Here is a 13,627-nt window from a genome sequence, read left to right on the forward strand (position 1 = left end):
AACAAACAAGTGGTCCTAAGTTGGGACAAGCCTGTGTTTGGATGCAGGCTTGCCTCAGCGAGGAATGGCATCCTCATGGAGTCAGCTCTATCTGGGCCAGTGCAGGCCCCATGGGGAGTGCCAGCAGCAGGCTCAGCGGGGAACTTCTCACAGCTGGGATTTGTTCCTCAGTCCTGAAGGGGAACCTGAGCAGCCCAGCCCCACATTGTCTGCATGGGTAAGTCATGTCATCCCCCCAGCTCACTTGGTCTCTAGTCTATTCCTAAATTAAAAGTCTTCCATTACACCCTCAGGTCGTGTACAGACAGAGGAAGCTGCAGTCCCCAGGGCCACCCTCCTGTCCTCAGTCATGACTTGTGGTCTGGTTGCTGCCAACCTGGGGAGTGTCTGAGGGTACACGGTGAGGTGGACCCGAGGCCAAGAGCTTCATGCTGAACCTGGGCAAAGATGGCGACAACATTTGCCTGCACTTCAACCGTCGCTTCAGTATACATGGGGACACCAACACCGCTGTGTGGAACAGCAAGGACGGCAGGCCTAGGGGCTGAGCAGCAGGAGCCTGACTTCCCCCTCCAGCCTGGAAGTGCCACGGAGGTGCACACCCCTTTGACCAAGCAGACCTGTCCATCAAGCTGCCAGATGGATGCCCATTCAAGTTCCCCAACTGCCTCAACCTAGAGGCCATCAACTACCTGGCAGCAGAGGGTGACTTCAAGATCAAGAGCATGGCCTTTGAGTGAAGCCAGTCAACCCATGGCCTCCAGTAAAGGCACCTGCCTCTGTTCCCCCTGAAAAAAACTATCTTCCATTTTAGTGCCAGGTCAGTGGTTCCTGTTTCCCAAAGTCCTATGTCATAAATATGCCTTTGAAAATACCTGGTGATACATGAGAAAGAATAAAGATCTTTATTAATGGATTTAGAGGAATTTCTAGGATATATTGGTAAGTGAAAGAAGTGATACATGCACCAGCTCACGGTGCCCACGGTGTCATGGATGAGACATGAGACAAATCCACACAGACTGCAGAGTCCTGTGGAGGAAGAGGGATGGCACGGCTACTCCCTCAAGTGGGGGGAGCGCCTCAGAGCAGCCTGGCCACTCTCTCAAGGGGAGAGCGTGCTGACCCTTGCCTAGACAGGTTTTTATTGGGTTTAATTTGCACAGGAATACAGGTACTGCTCATTAATCATTGTCAGGCAGTAAGGATCAAACAGTAGATAGCATACAAAGAATTATTGGGCTTCTTCTGAGTCAGGGTCCATCAGCTAAAAGGCTACAAAACTTTGGGAAACAAACTCATTTCCTGCTTGGACCTTTATCATTTAACTAAGAGCATTCTTAGCAAAGTAGGCTTCACAGGATTTTACATATCCTTTCTCAGGCCTGATCACCCAGGGAGCCTGCCCTTTCCAGCACAGGGCTAGACCGCCCTCAGTCCATTGTTTCAGGCTTAAGTCAGGCAGAAGAAGCAGATAGCCAAGGAAATTTTGGAGACTTCTAGGGGACTGAAGGGAGTCAGGCTTTGTCAAAGCCAAGGGGCAAGGGTCCATCACCCCCTTTGTTTATAGCCCCCCAAGTCCTTCCCTGGGACCTCCACATGATTGTGCCTGTCTTAGGCCAATCCCCCCTTGGGAAATCTTACCTGTCATTGGCAAACTGACCAAGAACTGGAGGCCAGTTATGGAAAAAGGAGCAGAAGTGGTGCTCTTGCCAGGGAGATAAGCTTTGTCTCCTTAGTGGCTTATGGTCTGAAGGTCACTCACTCAGCCTTAGCCATGGTGTGGGGGGCGGGGGTTAAGCTCCTGAAACCAGGCAGGGTGGTTCCCAACAAAAAAACAAGGTGCAAAAACGTGTATAGCAGGTTATCCTTTGCCCAGAAAGAAGGCAAAATGTGTGTGTGTGTGTGTGTGTGTGTGTATTGCAAAAAGAAACACATTAAGGATAAAGCAGAAATTAATAAAACCTATAATGAAGCAGAAGGAGTGAGACTGAGGTGTTGGGAATGGGTGTGGGAGCGTTCGAATGTCTTATATACCTGGAAAATTAAATTAAATTAAAAGGGATGGAAAGAAGCAAACTCCAAAATTAAAATACAATAATAAAACAAATAACTCTAGCTATACTGTATTGATAAAATAACCACATAGAGAAAAGAATTGATTCCATGAACTTTTTAAAAGTATTTTTATGATTATGCTATTACAGTTTTCCCAATTTTTTCCCACTTATCCCCCTCCATCCTGCCCCTGCAACCCTCTAGCATTACCTCCCCCCCTTAGTTAATGTCCATGGGTTATACATATAAGTTCTCTGAGTCCTCTGTTTCCTATACCATTTTTTATCTTTCCCTGTCTATTTTATGCCTACTAATTATGCTTCTTCTTCCCTATACCTTTCCCCCCCCATTCCTCCCTTCCTCCTCCCCACTGAACTCCCTCTGTGTGATGTCCACTTCTCTGATTCTATTCCTGTTCTGGCTGTTTGGTTAGTTTTTGTTTTCACTGTTTTTTTTTTTTTAGGTTCATTTGTTGATAGTTATGAGTTTGTTGTCATTTTATTGTTCATATTTTTTCTTTTCTTTTTTTTAGATAAGTCTCTTTAACATTTCATATAGTAAGGGCTTGGTGATGATGAACTCTTTGAGCTTGATCTTATCTGGGAAGCACTTTATCTGCCCTTCCACTCTAGATGATAGCTTTGCTGGATAGAGCAATCTTGGATGTAGGTCCTTGCCTTTCATGACTTGGAACACTTCTTTCCAGCCCCTTCTAACCTGTAAGGTTTCTTTGGAGAAATCAGCTGACAGCCTTATGGAAACTCCTTTGTAGGTAACTGTCTCCTTTTCTCTTTCTGCTCTTAGGATTTTCTCTTTGTTTTTAATCTTGGGTAACTTAATGATGATGTGTCTTGGTGTGTTACTCCTTGGGTACAACTTCTTTGGGACTCTCTGGGCTTCCTGAACTTCCTGGAAGTCTATTTCCTTCTCCAGATTGGGGAAGTTTTCCTTCATTATTTGTTCAAATAAGTTTTCAATTTCTTGCTGTTGCTCTTCTCCTTCTGGCACCCCTATAATTCACATATTGGAATGTTTCAGGTTGTCCCAGAGAGTCCTCAGCCTCTCTTCATTTTTTTAGATTCTTGTTTCTTTGTTCTGATTCAGTTGGATGTTTATTTTTTTTCTTTTGTTCCAAGTCATTGCTTTGAATTCTGGTTTCCTTTTTGTCACTGTTGGTTCCTGAATATTTTGCTTTATTTCATTTTGGGTATTTTTTTACTTTTTGACCAAGCTCAATCAGTTCTTTAATTAGCTACCAGGGCTTTAAATTCTCCATCAGTTAAGTTGGCAATGTCCTCACCGCTTAGTTCTGAGGTTTTGCTCTGTTCTTTCATTTGGGCCATATATTTTTTTTGTCTTGGCACAGCTGATAAATTGTAGGGGGCAGGGCCTTAGGTACTCACTCAGGCAGGGCAACCCTCTTTGCTGCACTGCCTGTGGCGGGGGGGGCAGGGTGGCCCAAGAGGGAACAATGCAGCTGGCCTGCTCGTCTCTAGCGCACTTTCCAACAGACTCTCGAGTCAAACTGGAAGTATCTCCCATCATGGAAACCCCAGCCGTAGCCCACAGTCAGCTCTGACTCTCAGTTTTCCCCTTAAGTGGGTCCCTCCCTCACAGCTCCACTGAGCTCCAAAGTCAGCCTTGCCCCTCAGCCACCTCCCCGCTGTTTTTCTGAGTTGCCACCTCTCTGGGTCCACCTTACCAGTCTGGTTGATTTTTTCTTTAATTCCTTGGTTGTCACAGTTCCATGCAGTTTGATTTTCTGGTGCTTCTAGTTGTTTATTGATTTTAGATTGGTTGGTATCCTCCTTTTGGTTGTGAGAGGAAGTGAAGGGTTTCTACCGGTGCCTCCATCTTGGCTGAAACTCTGATTCCATTAACTTTTGATACCGAGACTCTGGCTGACCATGCCTTTGTGGGATATATCTTAAGGAAAAAAAAAGACTTTAATGGCATATAAAGTTTTATTATGTTTATTGGTTATTAGTAATGTTAACATTATAATTTTGAAGTGATACATAAGTTTTGTAGGACAAAGCAAATAAGTGGATATAGAAATATAAGGGAAAAATAAAAGTAGAAAATAAAAGAAGTTTAGATAAACATTTTATATTAAATTTGAATATGTGAAGCCTTAAATGTACCTATTCCCTAGCTTGCCCACTTGAAAGGACTCCCCGGTGATGACACTTAGGTGTAATGAGTGCACTCGCTGCCCGGATCTTGATGTGAACATCATTTTCCACCAGGAAGGAACAAGACTCCTTGGAGAATGGCTGAATCTAGGCTTGGGGAAGAAAAACTGTGAAACAAATTAGTAAAATTTCATTTCCGTGCTAGACAACAAGGAAAAACTAAAAACAAACAAACAAAAAAACAGTGCTTTCTTACAGTAAGGATATAGGATCCATCTTAATGGGACTTTCTCTAGCCAAATTTGGGGTCACATGGACTTCAAAGAGAATAAAGGAAGTGATTATGACACATTACATAAAAGAGAAACTCATGAGATCATAGTAATAGGAGGCAGAAGGAGAAGGAAAGGAAGAAAAGAGAGGGTGAGGGAAAGAGAAATGGAGAGACAAAGAGAAAATGGAGAACAGGAGAGGGAAGGGGGGAAAAGAGAGGGAAAGATTAAGAGATGGAGAGAAGGAGAGGGAGAGAGACGGAGATAGAGAGAGAAGAAAAAGAGTAAAAGGAAAGCTCGTCGTCACAGCAGACTGCTTGCTAATAAATAGAGAAGGAAGCACAGAATTAGACAATGCCTGTAACCAGCATAGTGATGGAGACAGGGATCTCCAGATGGTTACTAAAGTAGTTGGAAGAGAGGTTTGGGGGGACAGTTTATTCATATAGTGTCTCATCACTACTCCACAGATCACTGAGGACAAAGGAGGGGAAAATGGACCTTCACTCTGGGGGAATCCGGTCCTCACCACCTTAGCCATCTCAGACTTACCGTCACAAATACTGGGACAGTCTGATACTACGTGGCTCCCTGTGTAACGCAACATAGAGAACACTGCATTGCCTATGAAGCGTTCTTGCCAACAATGCTTAACCTGAATCAGATCAAGTTGCCAGACCTAGTTTACAGTGTACAGGAAATAATGGGAATGTGATAAATTTCACCACGAGGAAACAGCCTTATCCAGAACATGTAAAATGTTCTACAAAATAACTGGATGCCTTAAAAAACCAATGTAAAAAATTTATAAAAGAAAAACAGAAAGATGAGCACTACTCAATGCTTTAACATTTTGAAGGCTAAAAACATAAAATGTACAAAAATTGGTACAATTGTAGAAATATGAATATGAACTTGATATTAGATTATATGAGACTGTGGTCATTTTCTTAGATGTGATTATGATATTGTGGTTATGTACACAATGTAAGAATGTCCTTGTTCTTACGTGCATAGTGAAGCATTCAGTGATAGAATGTAATGACTGTCTGCTGCTTAAGTGATTTCACAACAATATTAATATATATATATATATATTCCTTCTGCATTTCCTCTGTAGATGGATAGACAGACAGATAGATAGATAGATAGATAACAGCGGAGGCAAAAAGATAAAGCAAATGCAGCTTAATGTTAACAATTGGTGAATCTAGATGTTAATTCAATTCTTTTATCTTTTCTGTAGACTTGAACTTTTTTTTTCCCCCAAAATACAAACTTAGGAGAAAATGCCTGACTATAAAACTTAGGATCTGGAAGGGTCTTTGGATTTTTATCTTCTAAATGTTTCATTTGTAAACTGTAAAATTAAAACCCAAAGAGATTAAGTAGCTTGCTGAGATCACAGAGTTATTTACCAAGCAAGAGAGCAGACTTGTTTCTGCTACTCTTTGCTGTCCCTTGTGAAAGTTAACCTTGCCTTGTTGGTATGTAAAAACTTGAATCCCTCTAGTAATCCATTGGCTTTTCCATACCAAAATGACTGGGGGAATGCAGGGCACACACGAGGCTTTGACACTGGTCCCTGGGCTCTCTTCAGGGCTGTGGTTTCTCTTGCTCATTAGCCCTTCACCCCTGGACTGCAGCCTGCCTTGGCACTCTCCATGACCCCTCACACTCGGTTCCCATCGCAGCAACCAGCATTTTACCGTTTCCTCCTTTCGTTATCTTGGTGCCACTTTCACTGACCCGGTCTCAGCAGTTTTCTTAATGTTCTAGGGCATTTTTTAAAAAGATTTTATTTATTTATTTCCAGAGGGAGGAGAATAAGAAGGAGAGAAACACGAACATGTGGTTACCTCTTGTGCCCCCAACTGGGGACCTGGTTCACAACCCAGGCATGTGCCCTGATTGGGAATCGAACTGGTTATCCCTTTGTTCACAGGTCAGCATTCAGTGTACTGAGAGACACCAGCCAGGGCTCAGGCTGATTTAAAAAAAAAACAAAAACAAAAACTTCTTTGCATTATTGAGACAAACCCTAATATAGCGAAGCCAACACACTCGTACCTGGACCACGCTATCCAGAAACCTCAGTTGGAAACAAAGGTCTACACTCAGAGCAGTAACATCCCAGGTCTCCAAAGGGACAGCTTGAAATACTCCAAATGATAAATTAAATCCCTACGCTGAGTTTGCCAAAGAATATCTTACAAGTAGTGAAACAATAAGAAATAAATATGTTGCCCAATCAGCCCTCTTCCCCCAAGGGAGATGATGGAGATGCCCAGTGGAAATGAAGCATACACCACGGGGCTGAAGCCTGCTGGGTGGAGAAGTGAGAGCAACTCAGAGATCTTTAAGGCAGGGTTGAAATTGTCTGCTATCTCCCTCCCATTCCTTTGGCCTTGCCTTTTTTCCCTCATTTTAACATTCTTTTTCTTTTTCCTATTCTGATGTGCCTTGAAATTTATTTATTTTCTTTGACTGAAACAAAAATGATTTTCATTGTTAATGTGCATTAGCAGTTTGGTCTAAAAATTTCTAGACACTTAACCTGCCCCCCAGGTTGTCGCTTACCATGAACCTCTTTTCAGTGAATATCTAACAAAGGCAGCTGTTAAGTGATAATGAATGTCATACAAAAAGTTGAGAAATGTTATCTTCTACCCTGTAAAGAAAAAAATAGATCTGTGTGGAATGTATAAGTATAATGCATAGCTGAGTGGGAAGACCATGACATCAGAGGTAGAATGGGCAGGAAAATCTAAAGTCATCAAGGAAGTTGGAGCATTTTCTAGATTCTGCAACACAATGCCCAGAGCTTCAACGTGTTTGCTGAGTAAGGCCCTTGGGAAAACAATTCTGTGGGTTTACATTATCGGCACATTCCCTCCAAAGGAGAGATTATTTCTTCTCCCGATTTTTTTGGGCTGAGTTTCTCAGTTCTAGAATGTTGTGAGGCTGCATATGAGGCTCTAAAATTAGCTTTAACAGCAGGCACAACAAGCTGCTGGCCTGGATTTTATTTGGTCTGTGCAATATTTTTAAAAATCAGAAATGTGCGCATAAAAACCCTGATTTCCAACTTCTCCTGACATATTGGAAAATCTGGCAGCACTGGGCTTGAATCTCCTCTTGGTAATGGGTGGCTGTGAACCCAAGGTTGACTGCCGTCCCTGGAAGTCCTTGCTACCAGGCGTCCAAGAGGCTTCACTTAAATGGCTGGCTCCTGCTAGCATCTGAGTTTGAGGCCCATGCTTCAGTCCGTTTAGATTAAACAATTTCTTTTTGACAAATGTAGGTATTTACATCTATGAAGGCATGTTGCATCACGTTGTTTTATTTAATCCTCTCAACAACCCTTTGAAATAAGTGTAGTTATTTATAACCACTTTGAAGATATGATTCTGAATCTTGATGACGCTGTGTCAACTTACCTGTGGTCACATGGTTAGTAAGGAGCAGAGTCAGGACCCAAATCCAGCGCCTATGCTGTCAGATTACTGAGGGAAAGTGACTGTTGAGGTCACAGTTATCTGCAGCTAATTTCTTTGCAGAGCAGAATAGCAACATGGCAGCATCAAGAGGACCACAGGTCAAAGACCCAAGAATTATGGTCGTGAGTAGAGGCTTTTTCCTCCCTCCCACACTCCTGAGGATCTTACCATTTAGTATTAGTTGGTAACTTGGGGAAACCCCCTTTCATCTCTTGACCTCAGTTTCACAATCTATAAAGTGAGGGTGCAGGTGGGGGGTGGGGGTGGGGTGGGAGCAGTGAATGAGGAGACCTCTAAAAGTCCAGACCTTTGGTTTTACTGTTTGGTACCTAATCTGAGCAAAACTTGTTCCTTTTCTTTGGCTCCCTCTGCTGGACATGGAGTAAGAGAACACATTTTGTTGCCCCAGCTATTTCATAGTTAATTCGATTATTTGTGGAGGGCTTGCCCTCTACCAGGTCATGGTGGGCTCCTGGTTACGAGTCATTTTCTGATTGCCACTGAGAAGAGTAAAGGAAGTGAAAGTCTAAAGGAACTCAAGATTTTATTGTATACATGGAAATCACAGACTCAGAAAACACTGTAGAAGTGATCATGAAAGTAATGAAAGCTAATATTAAGTACAATAGGCCAGGAAATAAAATATCTAAAGTACTTTATCTATTTTCTTGTCCATTGTATCCTTAACACGACCATAACAAAGTTGTTGTTTATTACCCTGACTTTGCACTGGGAAGGCGGTTAGAATCCACTCCCCTTCTTTTCTAGATAAAGACATTGAGGCCCAAAGATATTAAGTGACCCACAGTCATAGCAGCTGACTGTTGGCAGAGGGAAGACTAGACGCTACTCCAGAAATCTTTCTATTCCTTCATCTAGCTTCTCCAGTTTAAAATCTGGCTGAGGAGATAGAACTCAAGCCAAGAAATAACCAACGGAAGGGAGGCACATAATTAGAGGCTGAGATTTTGAGAGTTGAAAGGGGCCTTAGAGGCTATCTGTAGGACTTTCTGCTGGGACGGAAACTTCTCCGCAGGCCCCCAGATGAGCGGGTACTCGGCAGTTGTGTCGAGACCTGGTCTGGTCCTAATTTCGTTCCTGGAGATACATAGGGTATAGCTAAGCCCTCTTCTCTACTTAGTCCTCCAAGAATTTGAAAACAGCTCTTGCAAACCTATAAAACTTCACATCTGTGCTAAAACTCCCAAGTTTATTTAAGTCTTTCACACTATACATGAATCTTAGACTATAATTCATTATAATCCTGGTTGTCCTCCTCCGACGACCTCCAGAGAGTGACCCCTGGCACTCCTGTTCTTGTGTCCTCTGCCCCACACTGAATTTTGGCTCTTCCTTGACCTACATGGACCAGGCAGAGGTGACTGTGCCAGTTTGGGTCCAGAGCCTTAAAAAAGTCTAACAAATTTTCTCTTTGTGCTCTTGGAAGCTAGCCACCATGTAGGGTCAGCTACCCTGCTGGAGAGGAAAGCCTTGGAGGGCGAGATGCCACATGGAGGACTGAGATGTCGGCTCTGTTGAGTGGAGCAGCCATCTCAATGTCCTGCCTGCGGCTGCAGCTGCAGCAGAGGTTTCCAAAAAAGCCAACAAACACCCAGCAGAGCCCAACCAACACACAGAATCATGAGACATGAGAATAAAACTTTTTAAGCCACTAAATCCGGGTTGTTTGTTTTACAGCAATAGATAACTTGAAACAACCCACCCAAACATACTCCCAGAACCAAAACTGATCTGTCTGCTGAGGATGGAAGGAATAGTGCCTCTGTTTATATCCTGACACTATTAACACTGTCCTGGCTTTAATTTATGTTTAGCAATCCTATCAGTAAATTGAATGTACAGCCAACTATAAGTCCCTGGCATTTGTTATAGAATGACTGTTGGGCTACCCTTTTTTCCAATGGTTTCCTAAATGGCAGTATGAACCTAAATAAAGGATTGTTACCTATTTTTTCTTCATAATTTCATCTTTTCTGCTGTGGCATCATTCCAGCTTGATGAGATTTTTAGAAATGTCTGAGTTCTAGCATCTAATATTATAATTACCCCTCATGTTCTCTGCAACTTGATGAACATGCCGTACATCTTTCATCCGCATCACTGAGGGATGCTGACCAGGACCAGACAAAGTTGGCCTGTTAGCAGCAGGGCCCTGAAGATCTTCTCAGTAGGTTTAGATTCATTGAGAACCATTTTTAGAAGATGGCCATTCTAGCTAAACAAGCTATTCAAATCTGTCATCCAATATAATCATTATCCCTTGTGTCCCTTGTGATTTGATAAACATGCCATACATATTTTATTCAAATCATTGATAAAATTACTGAATTGGGACCAGGCAAATTCAGAATGCTAGGCAGGTTTGCTCTATTGATTGAATAATACTTTTAGAAAATGATCATTCCAGCTACAAATATGTTGAATCTGTTGTCCACCACACTGCTGTTCTTGTTTTGATTCCCAGTGACATTGCAGAGAATCTGCCTTGCTGATGTCAAGAAATATTTAGTCTCTAGCTTTTCTGGGTAAAATGTTCCAATAAAGTGGTTTAAATTTCATCTCATACAACCGGCTGCCTGGCACAGTCAGTGAACTCATGGGGTCCAGTGCACACCACTTTGCTTCCTGCACAATCAGCGATGGTCTGCTTCAGAGTTTGCTGAGCACAGGCTTGGCAGTCCAGCACACCTTCTCTTAGCTTCAGTTTCTTCAGCTGTAAAATCAGAATAGTAATGCTTTCTTCATGGGTTTGATGTGACGGTTCAGATGTAGCAATGTGTGCAGGGCACCTAGCACTGGGCCCAGCACGTAATAACTCAGCGTATGTTGGGCTTCATTCTTGTTATTGTATTCTTCTTGTAGTGACGAGCTGTTTCTCAATCTGTAGTTTCTATATTTGACCTGTTTCTCTTCACTTTTCTGAACATTTAAACAACACATGCTTCTTCCTAATCTGTGGCACTGTGTCAAAGAATACAGCAAAAATATAGTGGGGCTGCTTTCTATCTGCCCTTTGTTAACATTAACCATCTTCCCAAAGCTGTGGGCATATCCCTCTTTCTATCTCTTTGTGCTCAAAACATTGATGGAAATGTGTCTCCTGCCCCATGCCCAACTTACAGCTTTTGTGATCCTAGCATATTTCACATGGCTCAACCCATGGGGATTCCATCTGCCATCAGACAGACCCTTGGGGTGACTATGTTCCTTCTGTATTTTGCATTGGTCTGTCATCACCAGGAGTGAGGTGGGTGAGATCTAGACATTATTTAGCTCTGTCAGGAGCTAAGGGGGTAGGAGACCATTCAACATTAAGAAGTCATGGGAGCAAATCTTGGAGAAGCAGGAGAGCACCCTAGTCATGGAGCTGACCATGACCTTGTATAGAGCAAGGAGAGCAGAAGAGAACTAGGCCACCAGGAAAAGAAATGGAACAAAAAAATTATGGTAGCAGGGACCTAGGTATCAAGTCATAGAACCATGCATAAGCCTAACATATTAAGATATCAGAAAGTATCTTAATAAGAAACCCAGGGTTTCTTACATTCCTCTTCAAAAGTGGTGGTCCCAGATCTTGGGCCTGAGTTGAGTCTGTTAAGTAGTATTAGGTGGTCCCAGTAGTGGAGGTTACTGTGCTGTTGCAGCAGAGAGCCAAGCAAGGTACTAGGTACAAGAGAACTTCCAGGGTTCCTGACCCTTGCTCTTCCCATCTGTTTCTTCCAGCTGGCCCTGAATTAAATCCTGGAGAGCCTTTCTCTTACTGACTTCTGAGTTTTCTGAGAGCTGACCTTATTGTAAGACCAGGGAGAAACTACTCAATGCCTTTCTTCCTGTGGGATGACAATATTTGATGATAACCGAGTGAGATCAAGGTCACTGGTGACTCGGAGTACTCAAAATGTCAATTCAAGGCTAGGATAGATCCTATAATAATGGAGAGAGGTGGTGTTGGGTTATACCTCATAACACAGTAATTTTTAATCTGCTTTAATGCCCTGAGGGAATGACACTGGTTATAATTTTCTGGCTGTCTTTAGCATCAAGATGTCCTTAAATGTCACTTAAAAGCCATCTAAGACTTTTGTCATTTTTAATATTTTAAAGCTAAAAAATGTATTTAAAAGATTTTGTTTTGAAGGAGATAGAGAACTAACACCACCACAATTCTACCTGCAGGAGACAATCTGTTAAAATTATGGAGTGCATCTGAGCTACCTTCTTCCTGCCCTCCTCTCCTCTCCACCCCACTTTCTTTCTGCCCTCCCCTTGCTCTCTCTCTTTGGACCTCAAGGTCAGAGAGTTATTTATACTTCTCCATAACAGCACATTATCAACATCTGCATGTCCTTGCCTTTGCTTCTATTATATTTTATTAGTTTCCTTATTCATCCTGGTTTTTTACTCCCTGTCCCTGCTCCTACCACTGGTAGCTATTCTAAGATGCTATATTTTTGCATTTTCATGCATTATTGAAGAATATATTGTATTTATGTATTTTCAGTTTACATAAATGGTACTTGGTCTGGGCCTTGTTCTGTTTCTCACTTTCTGTTTTTAACTCAGCACTGTTTGTATACTGTTTATAAGATCTATTTCTAGTGTGGGATGCTTATGGGCTCATTGCTGCTAACTGCTGCATGGTGTTTGATGGTACGTATCCACCACATTTCAATGATCAGTTTCCCTAGTGATGGACATTTAGGTTGTTTTTAACATCCTGCTGTCAGAACAGCAATCAATGACCCCATGTGTAGGCTGCCATGGCTTCAATGGTCGGAAGTGCACAGACAGCAGTGAGGTTTCTGAGTCATAGGGATACGCATATTTAGTATCACTAAATGCTTCCATATTGCTCTTAAAATGGTCATAATGTTCTTTTTTATTGAGAAATGATTCATGTACGATAAAATTTGCTCCTTTAAAGGTATATAATTCAGTGGTTTTTAGATCATTCACAGAGCCCTGCATGTAATTCCAGAACGGTTTCAGCACCTCCAAAAGAAACCTGGTAACTATTAGTAGTCATTCCCCATTTCCTCTCCCCTTGCCCCATTAGCCAGGGGCGGAAAGTCTGCTTTCTGTCTTTACAGATTTGTCTATTTTGGACATTTCGTATAAATGGAATTATACTCCGTGTGGCCTTTTGTATCTGGTTTCTCGCACCTAGAAAATTGTTCTCAAGGAATATATCTCATTCCTTTTGGCTGCTGAATAATATTTCATTGTATGGAGATACCACACTTATTTATCCATTCATCAGGTGATGGGCATTTGGGCTGTTTTTCGGGTTATTGGGAATAAAGCAGCTATGAGCATTCATGTGCAAGTTTTTGCGTGGGCACGTGTTTTCAATTCTTTTGAACACACACCTAAGCATGAAATTGCTAGGTCATAGGGTAAGTGTTTAATTATTAGGACTGTTTTCCCAAGTAGCTGCACCATTTTATATTCCCATCAGCAATATATAAAGGATCGAATTTCTATATATGCTTATCAATGTTTGTTAATGTCTCTTTTTTATGTTAGCCACCCAAGTAGGTGGGAAGTAGCATTTTGTTGTGGTTTTTGATTTGCATCTCCTAAAGACTAATTATTTTGAGTATATTTCTATGTGCTTATGGGCCATTTATACATTTCTTTG

At 42.1% G+C, this 13,627-nt stretch overlaps 1 pseudogene; it reads left to right on the forward strand.

The window, feature by feature from the left end:
- Window positions 1-349: 349 nt before the first annotated feature.
- Window positions 350-1,545, forward strand: LOC119053430 (galectin-1-like; annotated as a pseudogene).
- Window positions 1,546-13,627: the final 12,082 nt, after the last annotated feature.

This window comes from Artibeus jamaicensis, unplaced genomic scaffold (assembly GCF_021234435.1).
Source record: "Artibeus jamaicensis isolate MK-2021 breed Jamaican fruit bat unplaced genomic scaffold, CSHL_Jam_final contig_548, whole genome shotgun sequence".
Classification (NCBI taxonomy): domain Eukaryota; kingdom Metazoa; phylum Chordata; class Mammalia; order Chiroptera; family Phyllostomidae; genus Artibeus; species Artibeus jamaicensis.